General features: G+C 43.7%; 1 protein-coding gene across 1 annotated transcript in view; it reads right to left on the reverse strand.

The window, feature by feature from the left end:
* Nucleotides 1-23,640, reverse strand: part of LOC148138749 (putative G protein-coupled receptor 139) — a 72,642-nt gene that overhangs the window by 29,897 nt on the left and 19,105 nt on the right. The window lies entirely within an intron of this gene.

Raw genomic sequence — 23,640 nt, forward strand, 5'->3', positions numbered from 1 at the left:
TAGAAAAGCTCACCTCACATCATAATCTGATAAAACGTGAGCGACAGAGAACTCCTAAATTCCACTAATAAACAAAAAATAACAATTTATATGTGTGCAAGTTAGCTCGCTGACTTTGAAGTTTCGTCACCATGACTAGGTGACATCATCAGTGAGAGTATCTGCTGAAGTGCTGGTGGTATGTCCCGCCTCTCTATTTATAGGTCTTGGTTTCTTAAAGTGGGTAATGTCATTTCCGGTTATTTTAACAAGAGAATGTAGACAGGATCTAAATTGATGCGTTTATTGATGGACTTCTGGTTAGAATACCATTCCTCTAAGAAGGTCCTTGCGTGTCTTAGTATGTGCGTGTGCTTTGTCCCAGTCAAAGTGGTGCCCTTCTTTGTCTGTATGTATTGAACCTAGTGATAGTGCGTCATGTCTTTTGGTGGCCAGTTGGTGTTCATGTATCCTCGTAACACGAAAACAGGACAGTTTCAATGGCGGAAAAATGATGTTATATGCACTGTTTAATCAATGTGTGTGTTCAGATAAGTCGCATTTTTCACATGTGCACAACAAATTGTAAATGAACAACAGAGACACAGTTAACGAAAAATGATGCATATGGTGTATAAAATTGATCAAACATTAAAACATGATTTGATCCTCTCAACGTTCCCTCCTTTTCTGGGATTCCCAAATCTAATCTCTCATTCTTACCAGGATGTGTGCTCCAAATTCTTGATTCTGGTGTCCCAACTTATTTCAGTTAATCCCCTTTCTACCGAGACTTCAATATGTTGGCCTGCTGGGTTCTTTCCAAAGCTAGTGTCTGTCATATTATTGCAGATAAATATTCTGGCATCAGACTCAGCATTTGAATATATTACTCTGTTGCCCATGCACTGTACAAAGGACCACAGCACACAGGCATTGCCCAAACATTGGGGGATGTTCATCTACTTCTTTCAATAATGTAGTTTTCTCATTTTCCACATCTCCATATCTATATCCTCTCTCTCGTCCTCCCTTTGTATCTAGTTAAGAAATTCTTCGTGGCCCATCTCCCAAAACGCCTTAGAACATAGAACATAGAACATAGAACAATACAGCACAGAACAGGCTCTTCGGCCCACGATGTTGTTCCGAACATTTGTCCTAGCTTAAGCACCCATCCATTACCTATCCAATTGCCGCTTAAAGGTCACCAAAGATTCTGACTCGACCACTCCCACAGGCAGCGCATTCCATGCCCCCAACCACTCTCTGGGTAAAGAACCCACCCCTGACATCTCCCCTATACTTTCCACCCTTCACCTTAAATTTATGTCCCCTTGTAACACTCTGTTGTATCCGGGGAAAAAGTTTCTGACTGTCTACTCTATCTATTCCTCTGATCATCTTATAAACCTCTATCAAGTCACCCCTCATCCGTCGCCGTTCCAATGAGAAAAGGCCTAGCACTCTCAACCTATCCTCGTACAACCTATTCTACATTCCAGGCAACATCCTGGTAAATCTTCTCTGCACCCTCTCCAAAGCTTCCACATCTTTCCTAAAGTGAGGCGACCAGAGCTGCACACAGTACTCCAAGTGTGGCCTAACCAAAGTCCTGTACAGTTGCAACATCACTTCACGACTCTTGAATTCAATCCCTCTGCTAATGAACGCTAATACACCATAGGCCTTCTTACAAGCTCTATCCACCTCAGTGGCAGCTTTCAAAGACCTATGAACATAGACCCCAAGATCCCTCTGTTCCTCCACCTCACTAAGAACCCTACCGTTAACCCTGTATTCCGCATTCATATTTGTCTTTCCAAAATGGACAACCTCGCACTTGGCAGGGTTGAACTCCATCTGCCACTCCTCAGCCCACCTCTGCATCATATCCAAGTCCCTTTGCATATGACAAGAGCCCTCCTCACTATCCACAACTCCATCAATCATCTGCAAATTTACTGACCCACGCTTCGACTCCCTCATCCAAGTCATTAATAAAAATTACGAACAGCAGAGGACCCAGAACTGATCCCTGCGGAACTCAACTTGTAACTGGGCGCCAGGCTGAATATTTACCATCTACCACCACACTCTGACTTCGACCGGTTAGCCAGTTTTCTATCCAATTGGCCAAATTTCCCTCTATCCCATGCCTCCTGACTTTCCGCATAAGCCTACCATGGGGAACCTTATCAAATGCCTTGCGAAAATCCATGTATACTACATCCACTGCTCTACCCTCATCCACATGCTTGGTCACCTCCTCAAAGAATTCAATCAGACTTGTAAGGCAAGACCTACCCTTCACAAATCCGTGCTGGCTGTCCCTAATCAAGCAGTGCCTTTCCAGATACTCATAAATCCTATCCCTCAGTACCCTTTCCATTACTTTACCCACCACCGAAGTAAGACTAACTGCCCTGTAAAAACTGGCCTTCTTTCAGTTTATATCTAATACTCTCTTCAAGATGTAATGTGGTTATAATTAAGCAATGTAACTGCAAAGACATGCGGGCGTAGCCGGCCAGCGTTAATTGGAAGGGGAGCTGAGCAGGAAAGACCATGGAGCAGCAATGGGAGGAAGGTCTGGGGATGATTCGGAAGATAATACCAGAAATGCCACCCCAAGAACTTGAAACATACTCATGGGAGAACAAGGCAGCCATGAGTGATAAGACATCAAACCAAAAGAGAAAATATACAATGTGGTGAAGATGATTGGGAATCCTGAGAATTCATTGGCTCTGCAACTACATAACGCTGGCATCACTGACACTACAGAGCTCTTAGTCATGGTCAGGGAGAGAAACAGAGGAAATACATTCACTTTAAACACAGAAGATGGTATTTCTCAAGGAAAAAGATTCAGGTGAATTAAACATTTGAATTAAGATCAATTAAATGCTTTTGCAGAATGTGTCAGATTGGAATCAAGACCCGGGGAGACAGACCCTCAGCAGAATGAGAGTATGAAAATGGAAGTATTTCCACATCAGAAACCCGGTTAGGTCACTGAGTGTAGGGCTGATGGGTGAATGGGTCTCACTGAGAATTGGGGAACAGACAACAGAATTGCTTTGCAGATATTGCAGCTCGAAACTGCATATTCATATAGTGCTGTAGACCACAGCAGCAGGAGAAGCAAATCTGCATTCAACCACAACCTGTAACTTTTTGCCAGGGTAACACCTCAGTCTGTCATTACCATCAACACCATCTATGGCTCAGAGACGAGTGTGGGTGAACATATCAGAATCAGCATCACATGAACTTTAACCTGATGCTAACTCATTAAAGCTACCAGACTTGACCAACAGATCTGATCGAAGCCCTGCAGTCCTGTCACATTCAGTTATAAATGGTGATGGACGATTTAACAAATGACTGGAGGAAAGGGATCCACAAATATCCCCATCCTAAATAATGGAACAGACCTGCACATCAGTGTAAAAGAGAAGGATGTTTTGTCTGCACCATCTTTTGCCAGAAGTGTTGAGTCGATGATACACCTCATCCTCATTATGATGCCCACAAAATCACAGATGCCAGTTTTCAACTAATTTGATTCGCTGCATGTGACGTGAAGAAACAGCTGGACACAGTAAATACGACAAAGGTAATGGGCCCTGACCCCATTCCTGCAATAGAACTGAAGCCTTGTGCTGCACAACAAGCCATGTCCCTGGGGAAGCTGTTTCATTCCAGCTCCAACTCTGACATCTCCCTGGCAATGTGGAAAATTACTCAGCTAAGTCCCGTCCCCTAAAACGGGAATCATTACAATCTGACCATTTACCACCCCCTCAATTCCATCACGACAGTCACATTGGTGGGAGTTCTTTTTGACAGAGCTGTCAAGCAGCACAGAAATAACCTGTTCAGTCTGGTTTCCGACAGGTTCCCATGTGGACATTGTGCTGCTGTGGAAATGTCACTGGATTACTAATCCAGACCAGGCTAATGCTCTGGCAGTGGGTGGAAGTTAAAGACAATTAATAAAATATCGAGATCTAAAATCTGGTGAAAGTAACAGTGACCTTGAAGCCAATATCAATTGTAAACAGAATTTCCTTCTCCAATGTACTTTTAGGAGGTGAATCTCCCATGATATCCTAGGCTGGCCGAAAAGTGACTCCAAAGACCCTGACATGTGATAAACATTTCAATTGTCTCTGAAACGGCCAAGCAACGGCACTCATTTGTATCAAACTACTCCGAAGTCTGAAAGGATGAAACAGGACAGAAGACCCAGCCTCAACATCAGTATCGGAAAAGGGAATGGGAACACAGTCCTGTCGACCCTGCAGCGGCCTCCTTCCTTACACCTGAGAGCTTGTGACAACATTTACAGAGCTTTCCCACAGACTGCACAAAAACATCGGGAAAGGAGTAAGTCATACAATACATTTAGCCTCCCCATTCTAGTTCATGGGAAAAATCTCCTCAATGCACTTACCCCACATGATATACATATCCGTTACGGTGAGTAACCTTGGGAAGCTATAAAATAGGCGGTGCAGTCGTACGTTTGGTCCATCGAGTTTGCTAACCAATTCAATATAATGATGGTTGGCCTTTCATTTCCACACCGTACTTCTGCTCTCCCACCATCCCTTTACTGTCTCTAAATCCTTACTTATAATCAGTGTCTTGGTTTCCAGGTGCGAGCGAATTCCCCAGGTTCCCCTGTCAGTGAGAGAAGCCAGTTATTCTCATCTCAATGCAGAGTGACCTTCCTGTACCTAATACTATGGCCCCTTGTTTTAGATGACCCAGGCAGGGGAATTATCATCCCTGCTTTCAATCTGTCTCACCCTGTCAGAGTTTTGTCTATTTCACTGAGATCGAAACTCAATTTCCTAAACCCCATGGAATACTGGCCCAGTCTCCCAAACTCTGCTCCCACAACAAGCCCGTCATCCCAGAGACCAGTCTGGTCATCCTTCACTGCTCTCCCTCAATGTCAGGTTTGTCCTTTATTTGGTAAGGACACCAAAACTGCACACAATACTACACAATTTTCGAGATGATATCTCACCAAGGTCCTGTACAGCTGCAGTAAGACACCCTTTCTCCTGGTCTCACATCTCCCTGAAATACATTTGAAGGTCAGCACACCATTTATCTTCCTCACTGGTTTCTGTTTCTGCAATATTACTTTCAGCGACTGGTGTCCAAGGAGATGCAGATCCTTTTCAGTGTTACAGCTCCCCACTTGGTGGGTCTGTGTACACTGCTCAGCGTGCCAATGCCAAGCCCAGTATTGACTTCTGGTTACAGGACTCACTGCGCTGCAGGGGCCTCAGAGGTTTATGAAGAAGGAAACAACAAAAAGGAGCATACGTCCCTTTGTAGATCAACATGTTTCAACCAATCCCTTTCAAATGGTCGGCTGCCAATTTATCGTTTCCACCAAAGAGCACACCGTCATCTCTATCCACATTGTTCTCCCTCTGTCACGTATTTACCCATTCACTCCACTTGTCTTAGTCTTCTCGGTGCTTTTTTACATCCTCCTCACCCACTCACAATCCCACATCCGTTAGTGCTGTCAGCAGGCTGGGATATATTGTATCTGATTCCAGCAACCAAATGTTTAATGGGTATTGTGAACAGCTGGGCCCCAAGCACCGATCCCTGCGACACGTCAGCAACCGTCCTCTGTTAATTTATATTCATTTATTTCGTGAATCTAGGAGTCACCGGCTGGGCCAGCATTTATTGCCTGTCCCTAGTTGCCCTTGAGAAGGTGGTGGTGAGCTGCCTTGTTGAACGCTGCAGTCCACCAGCTGTGCTTGACCTCCAATGCCATTAGGGAGGGAATCCCAGGATTCTGACCCAGTGACTGCGAAGGAGCGGTGATATATTTCTAAGTCAGGATGGTGAATGGCTTGGAGGGAACCTGAGGATGATGGTATTCCCATACATCTGCAGCCCTTGTCCTTCTAGGTAGACATGGTCGTGAGTTAGGAAGGTGGTCTCTAAGGATCTTTGGTGAATCATTTCATTGCAGCATGTAGATAGTAAAACACTGCTGCTGCTGAGCGTCGATGGTGGAGCATTGTGGATGAAGGGACAGTCAGACTGGCTGCTTTGTCCTGGATGGTATAAAGCTTCTTGAGTGTTGTTGCGGCAAATTGGGAGTCTTCCATCGCACTTCTGACTTATGCATTTTAGATGATGGACAGACTTTTGGAAGTCAGGATGTGAGTTACTCGCCGCAGTATTCCTAGCTTCTGACTGGCTCTTGTAGTTACTGTGTTTGTGTGGCGAGTCCAGTGAGTTTCTGAGGAATGATTACTCACCAGGATTTTGATACATGGGGATTCAGTGATAGTAACATCATTGAATACCAAGGGGCAGGTTAGATTGTATTTTATTGGTGATGGTCACGGTCTGGCATTTGTGTGGCCAGTATATTACTTGCCACTTGTCAGCCTGGATACTGTCCAGATCTTGTTGCATGTGAACATGGACTGCTTCAGTATTTGAGGAGCCACCAATGTTGCAGAACATTGTACAATCATTGACGAAAATCCCCAATTCTGACCTTAAAATGGAGGGAAGGTAATTGATGAAGCAGCCCTAAAGACGTTTTTGGCCGAGACCACTGCCAGAGGGACTTCCACAGATTTTTCCTGGAGCTGAGTTGACTGACCTTCATCAACCATGAGCATCTTCCTACGTGTCAGGTATGATTCTAACCAGCGGGGTGTTTGCCCCGATACCCATTGATTGCAGTTTTGCTAAAGCCCCTTGATACCTCACTTGGTCGAAGGCAGCCTTGTTTTCTGGGACTGTCACTCTCGCCCCAACTCTGTAATTCAGCTCTGTTGTCCATGTTTGAACCAAGGTAATGATGTCAGGAGCTGACTGGCCCTGGTGGAGCCCAACCTGGGCATCATTGACCAGGGTATTGCTGAGCAAGCGCTGCTTAACAGCACTGACACCTTCCACCACTTCACTAATGATCGAAAGTAGACTTATGGGGTGGTAATTGGCCAGATTGGATTGGTTCTACTTTTTTTATAAACAGGAGATACTTGGGGTAGTTTTCCACATAATCGGGAAAAGCCATTGTAACTGTATTGAAACAGTTTGGCTAGGGGAGTGGCAAGTTATGGAGCACAAGTTTTCAGTACTATTGCCAAAATATTGTCAGAGTATGGATCCTTTGGAGTATCCAGTATATCCAACCGTTTCTGGATATCACATGGACTGAATCGAATTGGTTGATGACTGGTAACTGAATTGCTGGGGACCACTGGCGGAGGCTGAAATGGATCATCTCCTCAACACTTCTGACTGAAGATTGTTGCGAATGCATCAGCCTTATCTTATGCACTGAAGTACTGGTCTCTTCCATCATGGAGGAAGGGGTTATTTGTGGATTCTCTTCCTCCAGTGAATTGTTAAATTGTCCCCAACATTTCTCAACGAGATGTCAAAGGACTGCAGAGCTTAGATCTGATCCTTTGCTTGTGGGATCACTAAGCTCTGACTATCACTTACTGTTTATGCTGTTTGGCACACAATAGTCCTGTTTGGTGGCTTCAACAGGCTGAAACCTCATTTTCAGGTTTGCCTGATGCTGCTCCTGCCATCCTGCACACTCCATTGTACCAATGTTGATCCTGTGGATTGTTGGTAATTGTTGTGAGGGGTATATGCCAGGCCATGAGGTTGTGTGGCTGCTGCTGCTTCTGCTGCTATTGATGTTCCACAACACCTTATGGACACCCAGACTTGAGCTGCAAGATCTGTTCGAATTCTGCCCTATTTTGTACCGTGATAGTAGCACCCACAATGGTGGAGGTTATTCTCAATGTGAATGTGTGACTTTGTCTCCACAATGACTATGAGGTTGCCGCTCTTACCGATACTGTCATGGACAGATACTTCTGCAACTGGCAGAATAGTAAGGCTGTGGTCAAGTATGTATATTCCTCTTGTTGGTTCCTTCACCACCTGCCGCAGAACCAGTCTAGCAGTTATATCCTTTAGGACCAGTCCAGCTCGATCAGTAATGCTGTAACTGAGATAATCTTGGAGGTGGACATTGAAATCCTCCACCCAGAGTGCATCTTGCGTCCGTGCTACCCTCAATGCTTCCTTTTCATCAGTTGAGAGAGGCTATTACATGGTAATCAGCAGGTGGTTTCCTTTCCCATGTGCAAACTAATGCCATGAGACTTCATGGGATACAGAGACATTGTTAAGGACTCCCAGAGCAATTCCCTTCCAACTGTATCCCACTGTGCCGCCACTTCTGCTATGTCTGTCCTGCTGGTGAGACAGGAGATATCCGAGGAAGGTGATGGGCTATCTGGGATATAGTCATGCTCACAGAATCATACCTTACAGGCAATGTCAGGCTGTTGCTTCACGAATCTGTTTATTTCAATTCACTGTTTCCTGCCAGCTGTCCCATTCTAGAAACATGTGCATATACTAGCCCCAATCCACTAACAGTTACACCATAAGACCATAAGACATAGGAGTGGTAGTAAGGCCATTCAGCCCATTTAGTCCACTCCGCCATTTAATCATGGCTGATGGGCATTTCAACTCCACTTACCTGCATTCTCCCCGTAGCCCTTAATTCCTTGTGACATCAAGAAGTTATCAATCTCTGCCTTGAAGACATTTAGCATCCCAGCCTCCATTGCACTCCACGGCAATGGATTCCACAGGCCCACCACTCTCTGGCTGAAGAAATGTCTCCGCATTTCTGTTCTGAATTGACCCCCTCTAATTCTAACGCTGTGCCCACGGGTCCTAGTCTCCTCACCTAACGGAAACAATTTCCTAGCATCCACCCTTTCAAAGCCATGTATTATCTTGGAAGTTTCTATTAGATCTCCCCTTAACCTTCTAAACTCCAATGAATACAATCCCAGGATCCTCAGCCGTTCCTCATATGTTAGATCTACCATTCCAGGGATCATCCGTGTGAATCTCCGCTGGACATGCTCCAGTGCCAGTATGTCCTTCATGAGATATGGGGCCCAAAACTGGACACAGTACTCCAAATGGGGCCTAACCAGAACTTTATAAAGTCTCAGTAGCACAACGGTGCTTTTATATTCCAACCCTCTTGAAATAAATGACAACATTGCATTCGCTTTCTTAATCACGGACTCAACCTGCATGTTTACCTTTTGAAAATCCTCGATGAGCACTCCCAGATCCCTTTGTACTTTGGCTTTATGAATTTTCTCACCGTTTAGAACGTAGTCCATGCTTATTTTCTTTTTTTCAAAGTGCAAGACCTCGCATTTTCTCACATTGACTTTCATCAGCCATTTCTTGGACCACTGTCCCAAACTGTCTAGATCCTTCTGCAGCCTCCCCACTTCCTCAGTACTACCTGCCTGTCCACCTAACTTCGTATCATCAGCAACTTCGTTAGATTGCTCCAGTCCCCTCATCCAGATCATTAATATATAACGTGAACAGCTGCGGCCCCAACACTGAACCCTGTGGGACACCACTTGTTACCGGCTGCCATTCTTAAAAAGAACCTTTTATCCCAACTCTCTGCCTTCTGTCAGACAGCCAATCCTCAATCCATACCAGTAGCTCACCTCGAACACCATGGACCCTCACCTTGCTCAGCAGTCTCCCGTGTGGCACCTTATCATAGGCCTTTTGGAAGTCTAGATAGACCACATCCACTGGGTTTCCCTGGTCTAACCTACTTGTCACCTCTTCAAAGAATTCTAACAGGTTGGTCAGGCATGAGCTCCCCTTACTAAATCCATGTTGACTTCTTCTAATCCGACCCTGCCCTTCCAAGAATTTAGAAACCTCAGCCTTAACGATGGATTCTAGAATTTTACCAACAACCGAGGTTAGGCTAATTGGCCTATAATTTTCCATCTTTTGTCTTGCTCTTTTCTTGAAAAAGGCGGGTTACAACAGCGATTTTCAAATCAGCCGGGACTTTCCCTGACTCCAGTGACTTTTGATAGATCTCAACCAACGCCTCCGCTATTTCCTCAGCCACCTCCCTCAGAACTCGAGGATGTAGCCCATCGGGGCCAGGATATTTATCAATTTTAAGACCTTTTAGCTTTTCTAGCACTTTTCCTTTTGTAATGGCAACCATACTCAACTCAGCCCCCTGACTCCCTTTAATTGTTAGGAGATTCAGCATGTCTTCCACTGTGAAGACTGACGCAAAGTACTTTTTACGTTTTCCAGCTATTTCCTTATCTCCCATCACTACCCTTCCAGCATCAGTTTGAAGTGGTCCAATGTCTACTTTTGCCTGTCGTTTGTTTCTTATATATTGAAAGAAACTTTTCCTATCATTTCTGACATTACTGGCTAACCTACCTTCATATTTGATCCTTTCGTTCCTTTTTTCTATCTTTATTTTCCCCCTCCCACTCCACCAAGGACATACAGGTCCTTGGACTCCTCCATCGCCAGACCATAGCAACACGACGGCTGGAGGAAGAGTGCCAAATCTTCCGCCTACGAACCCTCCAACCACAAGGGATGAACTCAGATTTCTCCAGTTTCCTCATTTCCCCTCCCCCATCTTGTCTCAGTCAAATCCCTCAAACTCAGCACCGCCTTCCTAACCTGCAATCTTCTTCCTGACCTCTCCGCCCCCACCCCCACTCCGGCCTATCACCCTCATCTTGACCTCCCTCCACCTATCGCATTTCCAAAGCCCCTCCCCCAAGCATCTCCTCCCTACCTTTTATCTTAGCCTGCTGTACACACTTTCCTCGTTCCTGAAGAAGGGCTCATGCCCGAAACGTCGCTTCTCCTGCTCCTTGGATCTGCCTGACCTGCTGCGCTTTTACAGCAACACATTTTCGTTCCTCACTTCCTTAGTCAGCCATGGCTGTATAATCCCTCCCCGGAATGTCTTTTTTTTTCTTGGGGATGAACCTCTGTACTGTGTCCTCAATTATACCCACAAACTCCTGCCATTTTTGGTCGACTGTCTTCCCAGCTAGGCTCTGCTTCCAGTCGATTTTCGTCAGTTCCTCTCTCATGCCCTCATAGTTACCTTTATTTAACTGTAACACCATTACATCCAATTTTGCATTCCCTCTTTCAAACTGAAGACTGACCTCTACCATATTATGATCACTGCTTCCTCAGTGTTTCCTTACTTTAAGATCTTTTATAAAGTCTGGTTCATTACATAGCACGAGGTCCAGAATAGCCTGATCCCTTGTAGGCTCCATGGCAAGCTGTTCCAAAAAGCTATGCTGTAAGCATTCCATGAATTCCCTTTCTTTGGATCCAACAGCAACATTATTTACCCAGTCCACCTGCATATTGAAGTCCCCCACGATCACTGTGACCTTGCCTTTCTGACATGCCTTCTCTATTTCCCAGTACATGTTGCGCCCCTGGTCCTGACCACTTTTAGGAGGTCTGTACATAACTCCCATTCTGGTTTTTTGCCTTTGTGGTTCATGAATTCCACCCACACAGACTCCACATCATCCGACCCTTTGTCATTCAGTGCCATAGATTTAATTTTATTCTTAACTAACAAGGCAACCCCGCCCCCTCTACCCACCTCCCTGTCTTTTCGATAAGTTGTAAATCCTTGGATGTTCAACTACCAGTCCTGAACCCCTGCAACCACGTCTCTGTGATGCCTACCACATCATAATCATTCACGATCATCTGTGCCATTAGTTCATCTACTTTATTACGAATGCTACAAGCATTCAGGTAAAGTGCCCGAATGCTAACTTTCTTATCGTTAGAGATATTGGAAGTCATACGATGTCCTAAGTTATCCTTCCTTTTTGCTGTATTCCTCGTCTGCCTCAAGCTTAAATCCACCTGCACACATACTATCCTGCTGCATATCTTTCCATTAACTCCAAGCTCCCTGTCGCTTTCACTTTCCCTTCCACCCCAACTCAGAAGTTTAAAGTCCTACTGACCACCCTATTTATCCTCTTCGCTAGAACATTGGTACCTGATCGGTTCAGGTGGAGACCGTCCCAACGGTACAGATCCCCCCGGTTCCAAAACTGATGCCAATGCCCCATGAAATGGAATCCCTCTTTCCAACACAAATCCCTCAGCCAAGTGTTTACTTCCCTAATTTTCTTCTCCCTATGCCAATTGGCACATGGCTCGGGCAGTAATCTGGAGATTATGACCTTTGAGGACCTGTACTTCAAATTCCTTCCTCGTGCTTGATTATCCCCAAACAGGTCCTCCACCCTAGCTTTGCCTATGTTGTTCGTCCCAACATGGACCACAACAACTGGATCCTCCCCCTCCCGCTCCAACAGCCTTTCAAGTCAGTCGGAGATGTCCCACACCCGCAGATGTCCCGCAGTTTGATTTTGAAATCTGGGCTTGGAGCTTTACCAAAGTTTTTCTAAAAATCCACATGTTTTACATCCATTGCTTCTCTTTCGTTTGTCTCTCAGTCTGTTTCTCAAACATAATTCCCATTTCATAAATCTATGTTAGTGTTGTCTATGACCATTTCTTTCAGCCCCAATAATTTCTCCTAAACCATTTACTTACTATGTTCTATGTTCCATGTACTCTATCATTTTCCCACACCAGACTTGGTTTTCCTTGTAATGTTAGAAAGTTCTGTGAAGACAGAACTGAAGTAATATCTTCATAGTTCTGCCATTTCCCTGTTCCCCATTCAGCATTCTCTGGTTTCAAACTGTTTGGAAACTGCACTTGTTTCCTCATATTTCTCACATTGACATAATTTAACAAGTTATTACAGTTCATTCTTATAACCCTTGTGAATATACTCTTCAGAAACTCATCAATTCCTGCCTTAAACTGCTTAATAATTGACCTTCCACACCATTCACTCACAGGAGCATAGACTTTGTGCTGACAGAAGTACAGCACGATCTATATTAGTCTCACTTTCCTACAGCAGGCCCATAGCCTGGAATGATATGACACTTCCAGCTGCTTATCCAAGTACTTTTTAATGATCGTGAGATTATCCATGATAATTCCCCTCTCAGGATGTAATCCCAGAACCCAACACCCTCCAGGTGAAAAAAAGTTCATATCCTCTCTGAACCTCAAACTTTTCGCTTTAAAAGTGTGCTCCTTTGTTCTTGACCCTCTGACTAAAAGGAACAGCTGCTCTCTATCCACCCTGTCCGTGTCACTCATAATCTTATCCTTCTGAATCACTGACTCCTCAGCTTTCTCTGCTCCAAAGTAACCAACCCGAGCTTATCCAGCCTCTCTCCATAGCTGATATGCTCCATTCCAGGGAACATCCTGGTTGAATCACCCCTGCACCCTCTCCAGTACAATCACATCCTTCCTGGAATGTGGCTCCCGGAGCTACATACAGTACTCCATTTTGGCCGAACCAAAGCCCTGTATTGTTCTTATAATCTACCAAGGTCCAATTCTTAACTAGCCCATTAACCTGTCCAGCCACATTCAGGGATGTGTGGAGAAGCACACTCTGTGGCTCCCAGTGTGCTGCCATTCATTGAGTCCTCCCCTGCCTGGTTCCTTCTCCCAAAGTGCATCACCTCATATTTATCAGGGTTACATTCTATCTGCCATTGATCTGCCCATCTGGCCATTCCATCTGCATCTTCCTGTAACTTTCGGCTTTCCTCCTCACTGTTAACCACCCAGCCAATCTTTATGTCAAACATACACTTACTTATCACACCTCCCCCAATCTACACCTAGCCCCCTCCACTTTCACATCTATATATTTTTTTATGAATAACACAAACAATAAGGGACAGACCACTGATCCCTGTGGTACACCAGGGGACACTGGTCTCCAGTCACACAAACAGCCTTTTCTCACCACCCTCTGCCTCCTGCCACTAAGACAATTTTCATTGTAACTTGTCAAGTTTTGCTTCATATTGTGAGATTTTACTTTATCTTTCAGTTTGCCAGGTGGAAATTTGTCAAAGGGCTTCCTAAAAATAATCTCAAACTCATTCAATCAAACGCATTGGATGTGACTTCCTTCTGATAAAGACATCGTGATGATCCCTGATCAAACCTTGCGACTCTGATTGGAGTTCAATTTTCTCCTTTCCTATTTTCTCCAGTAGTTTCCGTAACAGGATCTAATACTCGCTCGTCTATAGTTCCCTAGTCTATCTCTCCCACCATTACTGTGAAGAGGAATCGTATTAGCAGCGCTCCAGTTCTCTGGTACCTCCCCTATGGTCAGATTCTAATTAAAATATTCAGTCAGGGTCTTTCCTCCCTTGACCCCAACAGCCGCCTGTGATACAACTCAGTCAGACATGGAGATTGGTCCAAATTTATACAGAACAAAGCCTCAAAAACCTGCTCGTATTTTACGTTCATCTGTTCAAGAGCTTCCCCGTCCACCTTCTTGAATTCTGTACCTGCATCCTCCTTCGCCCAAGTAAAATAGATGTGAAGGTCTCATGTAACAATCCGTCAATGTTCTCCAGCTTGACACACAGATTGCTCCTTTGGTTTCTCATGAACACTAACTGTTTGCTGATTATTCTGTTCTATTTGTCTGTGTAGAATATCGTGGGATTCTTCCTGATCTCGCCTACTTGTACTGCTCCATGTCCCTCTGTTCTTCAGTCCACTCTATGTTTCTAAGTTTCACTGCAATTACCTCTCAATTTTTGAAACTTGAGATCACAGGCTGAGTTTCCACATTCGACAATCTTGCCATTTTAGGGATTAATCTTGATAATACCTTTTGAAGCCCCTCTGCACTCAGTATATTCTTTGTTAGATTGGGACTCTGAACGATACACAATACCCTAAGTGTAGCCTCATGAACACTCGATGCAACTGGTGCACGACATCCGTGAATAAAGTGAAAATCCGCGATGCAATCAACATGTCTATTGCTGCTTCCTCTGAAATTCTTGCATGCAGTACATCTAGTCTGTCAGATTTATAAATACTCAATCCAGTTTTTTTTTCCAAAGTTAACCTCAACAATGATAAGAATGAACTTAGACTTTACTTACACATGGTCACTTGGTATTTCTGGAAGAATTTCTGGACATTCTTCCATGAAGATAGACGCAACAAAACTGTTTCTTTTCCCTGCGATTTCTCTGTTCTCTGCAATAAATTATCCTGAACGCACAAGAACTGTTCCACATTTGACCTTGTTTTTTTAATTTTTTTTCATACATTGATATACGCTTTTTAGCAGTCTTTATGTTTTTCTTTCGTTTGCACGCTTTTTCTCTTTTTGATTTTCTTCTCAGGTTCTTGGTCATCCTTTGCTGGGTCCTACATTTCACTGAATCCACTGGCTCACTGCAACACTTGGCATTTTTCTAAGCTGCCTCCGTTCATCTAATAGCTAGATGAAGGTGGGGTTGAAAGTGATAGTCGGAGAGCAGGGTGGACCAGCTTGATAGGAAGGGAGGTGCTGACTTGGAAGTTTGGAGTGAGATAAAGTGGGATTAGGGGAAATGGGGAAATGGTGAAATCCACTATGATCCCCTGTGGTTGGAGGGTCCCAAGGCAGAAGAGGAGGCTTTCTTCCTCCAGGCTTCTGGTGGCTCGGATTTGGTGATGGAGCAGGCCGAGGTCCCTCATGTCCTTGGCAGAGTGGGAAGGGGAGTTAATGTGCTCAGCCACAAGACGATGGCCTTGATGCTGTTTTTGCGCTCCTCCTTACGAGATTCTGTGGAATCTGAGCGACTTGGGCTCTGGGGAGGTTAATGACAAAGATCATCTTGCCACATTATTTATGATCTTCTCAAACTTTAATTGCTCCATATCTCCCGTGATGCTGATGGAGTAAAGAAGGACAATGATCTTCCAACAATGCTCTGTATTCCCCCAAAGAGCTGAGACAGCTCTAACCTGGGTGGGAACTTTACAGCAGGCTGGTAAAGTGTTGCTGCAGCTGTAGAGGGTCTTCGTGTACAGATTTAATCTCTTCAATGAAGAAAGGATGTTGTTATATTGGAAGCAGCTCAGAGATAGTTCCCTCAACTGATTCCTGCAATTAAGGTATTAGGTTATAACGAAAGGATGATTAGGTTGACGCAGTCGCCATTGGAGTTTACAAAAATAAAGGATGATCTTATTTCAACATAGATGACAGAAGGAGTCAACAAGTGAAGTGAATTACACAGATAGTGGAGGAATCCATTCTGTTCTCCAGCCTGTTACACAGGAACAACAGGAGGATATCCAGGCCTTCAAACCTGTTACACCAAAACAGGACGAGGCTATTCAGTCCCTGGAGCCTGATAAACATTTACAGAAGGAGGCCAATCAGCCACCCGAGCCTGTAACAGTAGGCCATGCTGCACCAGTATCCTGTTAAACAGCAACAGGATCAGTCCATTCAGCCTCCTCAGGTCTGTAACATAGGAACTGGAAGAGGTCACACAGTGACTGGAGATTGTTACACTGGGATAACAGGAGGCCATTCAGACTCACCGAGCCTATTGCAAGGGAATTGGATGAGGATAAAAACTATCTGAGACTTCTTTCATGAAAAAGGAAGAGGTAATTTAGACATGTGTCTGTTGTAGGGAACAAGAGAAGACCAATCAATCCCTCGGTCCCATCTCCGGGATTCATGAGGAGACCGTTCAGTATTTTCATCTGTTATGGAGAAGTATGAGAAGACCCACCAGCCTCTCAAAATGTTAGACAGCAACAGGAAGATTCCATAATCTCCCAATCCTCTAAAGCATCAACAAGAGGAGGTCATTCTGACCGTGGAGATGGCAACATGGGAACATCAGAAAGACGTCAACCCATCGACTTTGTACACCAGCTGGATGATGAGTCCATTCAGCCACACATGGCTCTTACACAGCATTTGGAGCTGTGTAAAAACGTTTGCCCATTAAATAGGAATTCAAAGAAAACGCAAAGGCTTTCGTAAGGGAAGAACTTATATTAACGGTATACATTAGGGACTAAAGTGTAACAATAAACTATTGTAATTTAAGGCAAATGGCTAGAGTCCATTGTTCAGGACATTTGCAAAGTTAAACCACAATTCGTCAGAGTCAACATAGTTTTACGAAGGCTAAATCGTGTTTGAATTGTTTGCTTGAGTTATTTGAAGATGTCACAAACAATATGGATCGTGGGAATCCTGGTGATGGAACATATCTGGTCTTCCTGAAGGCATCGGGTATGTCGCTTCTCCAAAGAGTAAGTGGTAAGATCAGACAACATGGGTTTAGGAGTAATTTATTAGCTTGCATGAAGGATTGGTTAACCAACAAAATGGAGTCAGATGGAATATATGTGTCATTTTCTTTTGGCAAATGCAATTTGTGGGGTGCCATCGATTTCAGTTCTCATGTCTCAACCATTTGCAATCGATGGTATTACTGTACTCAGTTGATGGGATAGAAAATACGGTGCCACATGTTCAGATGACACTAGCATTGGTAGGAAATTAATTCGGAATGATGATGTAAGAGATTTTAAATCTATATGGATAGGTTGGGTGAATGGGCCAACATTTAGCAAGGAAAACTAAAGTGAATAAATATGGGGCTATTCAAGTTGGCCAGTATAATAGAAAGACAAATTATTATCTAAATGGAGATAAAGTTCAAAGTGTTTAGGTGCATAGGGATCTGGGTGTCTGCTTGCATATCACACAAAACCTGCATGCGGGTACTGTGCAAGTAATGAGAAATGCAAGCATAATTTCAGTGTTTATTTATAAAAGCATAGAGTAGAAAGGTAGGGAGTGTTGGTGTAGCTATGCAAGGCATTAGTGAGGATGTAACTGGAGTACAGTTTGGGTGTCCTGCAGAATGAGGTTTTCCATTGGAGGCAATTCAGAAGATCTTCATTAGATTGATTCCATATTTGAAGTGTTTGTCTTATGAAGAGTAATTGAGCAGTTTAGGCCTATACTCTCGAGTTTATAAGAATGAAAGGAGATCTCATTGAGGTCTGTAAAATGCTAAAAGTAATTGAATGTGTAGATGTGGAGTGGATTTTGTTTCATGTGTCGTAATCTACAACAAGAGATTAGAGTTTTAGGATGGAGAGATGGCAGGAAAGTGGAACTGAGGCCGTGTAGACATCAGCCTCATCGAGGGGTTGGATTCCTCAAAGATGCTCCTTATTCTTATTCAACGCTTCTACTGTGTTGCACAGGAATGGGGGAGGAATGTGTATCATACAAGATGCAGGCACTCAGGATAAATCAGTCTCACTCAGTGAGAGAGAACGTAACCAGTAAGGTCACACAGTGACCAGCGCTGGGTTCTCAACTACTTACCATCTATATTAATGAACAGGAGGATGGAACAGATATACAGATGCTGAGTTTGGTGATGTCGTTGCGGTCAGCAAGAGATTAAATTATCAAGAGAAGGTGGAGAGTCTGCACATAGATTCAGAGAGGTAAAGGCAATAGATAATAGTTTGGAAGGTGGAATTTAAGATGATATAAACTGTCATTTCATTTACTGGAATAATAGAAAGCAATATGTTACTGAAATGGAGAGGGATTACAGGACTTAATGATACTGTGTACTGGGGGGTTCACTCAGGTCCGTTCAGACATGGGAGGTTTTTCTCCATCCCTGATCGTCAGCTCCCAGACACTCCAAGTGACCCTTTTGCTCTCCGTGCACATGGAATACTTTGTTGTGGTTGATTGGCGGTGGGGATGGTGTTTTTAAACGTGCATCAAGGGGACGTAAATTATCCAAGATGTATTCAATTCTTTCTCCGTGAAGACGCGATGACGATGGGAATGGCTGACTGCTTCTGAATGAAGAGGCCGTGACTGCTGCCAGGGCAGGGGGCATTTACCAACATGATGTACTGTGCATGGGCACGCTGCAACATTAATAGAGAAAGAGAGAGAGCTCGTTCAGTTCCTCTACCTCTCCCCATTGACAGGGATACCCTGCAGATGCCATTTACACCATTGGGAATCCCACTATACTGAATACACCCAGCAGCTCCCTGCTGAGGGAGAAACAGTGCTTCTCATCCATCATATATATCCTCCATCATCGAACGGTTAACATTGATGTTGAGATACTGGGAAATGATGGACATGTCACCTCGTCCTGCCTGGAAAGTTCTGGATCATAGAAGCTGAACGAAACAGTGACCCTAACAGCCACTGGCAGCACCATCCTCCCCCTGGTGTGAAGCTGCAGGTCGCGTTGAAGGAGGTGACACCATTCTATGATCAGCTCCTTGTTCAGTCAGGGCCCCCTCACACTCTGCTCCTGGGTCAAGTGGAGCTTGGGAAGCTGGTCCTGGAAAACCCGGGGTTGATAGAGCAGATCGCTTTCCCCCCACACACTCACTGCGTTGTTTCAGAGCTTCCCCTCTCTGCAGCCTCTGCTCCATTTGTTGTTCATGTTACACACCCAGATGTTGTAACTACAGTCCCCATGCTCCATCCCGAGTTGGGTCGCCAAATCCTCAGGTCTCCCTGAATGTCTGAGGCAACTTACAGCACAACTTCCAGCAAAACATCCCAGCCCCTCCACTAAATTTTCAATTACAGGAGCCAGTCACAAACCCCTCGGTACAAGTGTTGTGAACCAGACCAGATCCCCACAAAATATTGTAAGAAGGCCGCTTAGACCCAAACCTTTCCTTATTTTGAATATAGATGGGAAGTGTGCCTTACAGATATATATCTGGGCGGCACGGTGGCCCAGTGGTTAGCACTGCTGCCTCACAGCGTCTGTAGACCCGGGTTCAATTCCCGACTCAGGCGACTGACTGTTTGGAGTTTGCACATTCTCCCCGTGTCTGCGTGGGTTTCCTCCGGGTGCTCCGGTTTCCTCCCACAGTCCAAAGATGTGCGGGTCAGGTGAATTGGCCATGCTAAATTGCCCGTAGTGTTAGGTTAAAGGGGTAAAGGTAGGGGTATGGGTGGGTTGCGCTTCGGCGGGTCGGTGTGGACTTGTTGGGCCGAAGGGCCTGTTTCCACACTGTAAGTAATCTAATCTAATATGTTGTGACTGGTCAAACCACTCGTTATTAAGCAAAATATAATCTATTCAAATGCTTCAGTTAAAATACAATCAAAGAAAAGAACATTTTGGCATAGCTTATATGTTGGAACACTTACACAAATAATAGATACAGTACCTTCTTGGTTTACACCGCTTGGCACAAAGATATATTTAAATACAGATCCTTACAGCAGTTTCCCAATCCAGGCGGAAACAACATCAACAGAGATCTCAGAGAAAAGCAGCTGGGGATCATGTATTAAAATTTCCAACCTTTTTTGGGATCCCCAGCAGCTTCTGAATGCTGCAGCAAAAAACAAAATGAGAAACCCTGGTCTGGGAGAGCTGGCCACTGCCCTTCCATTGTTACCACCGTTTTAATGAAACCTAAAATCTCAGTTATTTACTTAAACTGTTTTCAGTCAGAAGTTCTGCACCTCTGCCTATAAAACCTCTCTTCAAAAAAAAAACAAGAGAAAATAACCTTTTTACAGTGATAGAATTCTCACAACTCCATCTTTAATACAATAATCCATCAATATACAACGATGGATTCATTTTAGACCTCCTAATATTCCTCTATTAGTAGACTGAAATGCATATACATTACATTGACTGTGAGCATATAAATGTTCAGAACTAGTTTCAATTTCAGGCATTTTATTCCTGCCAAGTCTCCACAACGTGTCAAAACGTAGGGTTTCTCGCCCTGTCACCTGTATAATTTCAAACTGAAGGGCAGCAATAATAAGCTCAATCGAAACAGACTGGTATTTTTCTCCCTAAATTTCTCCAAAACCTTGAAGAGGTCACGATCAGTGATAAAGGTTTGTCTCATGTATGTTATTCGCAATTTAAATGCTGAAATGTTGTAACACCAACACTAAGCTCAAGGTCTCCTTCCCCATTGTGAAATAATTCTGTTGATATTTCCACTGGACACTCCAAACACACGTTACATAACGGAGCACTTCTCATCTCTCCAATAGTCCTTCTGAAAGACATAGCTACTCATTTTTCAGCATAAAAGAGTTACATACTTCTGTACCTCTTAATGCTCTAACCTCTTTACCTGCTATTCCTGACTTATGCCAGTTACTCTTACTCTCACAGGTATATGTTTTAAGAAGATCTCACATATTCTTCACAACCTCTCAAAGAAACCAATCTTTGATTTCTGAACCCAATCATCATCAGCAGCCATTTCTAAGCTTGCCATTTTAACTCTCTTCTCTTCCACACGACTTCTCACGACTGCAGGAAGTGAATTGTTGAACTTCACCAAAATAAGAATCTCTCTAAGAGTGTCATAGGTTTGCTCTGTTTTTCATACCCTTACCCACCTGTCAAAGTTACTTTGTGTGATCCTTTCAAACTCAATGTGCGTTTAACCAGGGACCCTTTTTTAGATTCCTGAAATGCTCTCTGTCGGCTTCTGGCCCAAGCTCATATGCACTTGGCTTTCTTCACCACCCCATACTAGCCAGATACCTCCTCCGATGGGTATGCAAATACCTATCAGCTTTGTTTGGATCAACTAAATCCACATGGTCACTGGGTCACTGCATTTGTTTAGCCACTTTCTCAAATGAAATTCAAAAAGCTTCCCCATTCTTCTCATCAAATTTAGATAATGCCTGGATGCATTTAAACAGAACCCCATTCTGCCATTGGTTACAATAGGGTTGTTCAACCTCACTATTCTCCTCATCCCACCGACCATATGCCTTCATCTCCGCCTTCTATGTCAACTTTCCTCTCTAACTGTTAACTTTTTAAGTTGAAACTCTCTGTTTTTCTTCTGTCCTATTCTCTCTTTCTTCTTCATTTCCTTTTTTTATTTCTACTTTTCATCATAATTCAAACTGTTTCAATTCCTTCTCATGTTCAAAGTGCCTCATTTGAAATTGAATTCCAGCTGTTTCCAAAGAGTCTGATGGCAGTTCTACCAAATGTAATTGCCGAGCTATAGCTGTAATTATCTCTCATTTTCTCACAGACAAACGCAACCCCAACTCCAGCTTGTCTGTCAATTCCAACAGCTTTGCCTTCATTACCTTTTGTAAAACCACCAACTTCACTTCCACCACACCCAGTTAATGACTGAAAGAATCTTTATACACAAACCAATATTTAAACCAACCGAATTCACATCCACAACAAAAGACACTAACAGCTACCATACACGACCTTTGAACGCAATAGTCTCCCGGTGTATAATCTCCAGTGTCTGCATGACCTTATTCTGGATTCTCTGGTTTCCTCCCACAATCCAAAGATGTGCATGTCCGGCAAATTGACGATGCTAAATTGTTCATAGTTTTCAGGAATGTGTGGGTTGGGTGCCTTAGTCGGGGAAGATGTGTAATAATAGGGTAAATGAATGGGTCTGGGTAAGTTACTCCTCGGAAGGTCGGTGTGGACTTGTTGGGTCGAATGGCCTGTTTGCACACTGTAGGGATTGTAATTCTCAACCCAATTTGGTATTACCGATTTAGAACCAGACAAGAGACCCCAGTTTGCAACAGACCAACCAGACTGCCTCAAACTATTTTAAGCGGGTAGCTTGGATGCCAAACCTTTTTTTATTTTAAAGGTAGATGTGAAGTAGGTGTTCCAGATGTGATGCAACTAGTCAAACCACTCACCATTAAGAAAAACACAATATATTTAAACACTCTAATGAAAATCCATTCAAAATGACGAGGAATTTAGAATAATTTAACTATTGGAAATTTTAACTGAATAATGGATACAGTACCTTCTACAGACGAACTGTTCCAATGTATTAATATCCCATAAACACAACCCTTGGCAAAAAGATACATTCAGGCATACATTCTTGCATACAGTTCTCCAATCCAGGAGGAATCAGCATCAAGTCAGGTGTCAGAGAGAGTAGCAGCTGGAGATACGTTACTGGCCGTTGTTACTCCTATTTATTAAAAACCCTAAAACGCGTCGTAAGTTATTTACTTGAGCCGTTTTCAGCAGGCAGTTTGGTATTTAAGATTTCTTATTTTAAAAAAGAAGAAAATAACATTTTTTTAAATGACAGCATTGTCACACAATTTAGATGCCTGGTCCTTTACTCTAGGGGCTTTCTCGTGCTACTGATCGCAAGGTCGCCCCGAGAGAGACAAATACAGGTACATACCAAGTTACAAGGATGTGTCTCATAACTTCTGAAACACACCTGTCCATGGACCATCTCATGGGATATAGCGGGAAGTGAACAACAGCCTGACACACACCATTTCACTGTTTCTCAGCTTCACAATGATTGCACTCGATACACTAGGGAGCCAAAATCAAAGGCCATGGAAAGATACAGATGAACAGAAAGATTCACATTAAACAGACAGTTAATTAACTGAAAAGATGTTGTGGATATATGGGGAGAAAGACAGGGCAGTGGGACTAACTGTAGAATTGAGATCTTCGACAGAAAACTTACAAGAATGAGAACATTGAATAAAGGCGTTGTCGAATGCGAAACTCATTGTTTGAGAAGGAACCACATGGAGGAAATTATTTTAAATAAGAACAACTGGCAGGCTTTTTGTTAATCAACAGAGAGAGAAGAAGTTTCATGGACAGATGAGGTAAAGTGTTTGAGAATGTCAAAATAAAGGCATTGCCAGAGGCAATAGCAATATACATCAGCATACACATGAATTACAGATGGATGGGAGTTTGGTGTGAGTTC

The sequence above is a fragment of the Chiloscyllium plagiosum genome, unplaced genomic scaffold (assembly GCF_037043375.1).
Source record: "Chiloscyllium plagiosum isolate Xiang-an unplaced genomic scaffold, Cpla_swu_hap1 HiC_scaffold_39, whole genome shotgun sequence".
In the NCBI taxonomy this organism is placed as follows: domain Eukaryota; kingdom Metazoa; phylum Chordata; class Chondrichthyes; order Orectolobiformes; family Hemiscylliidae; genus Chiloscyllium; species Chiloscyllium plagiosum.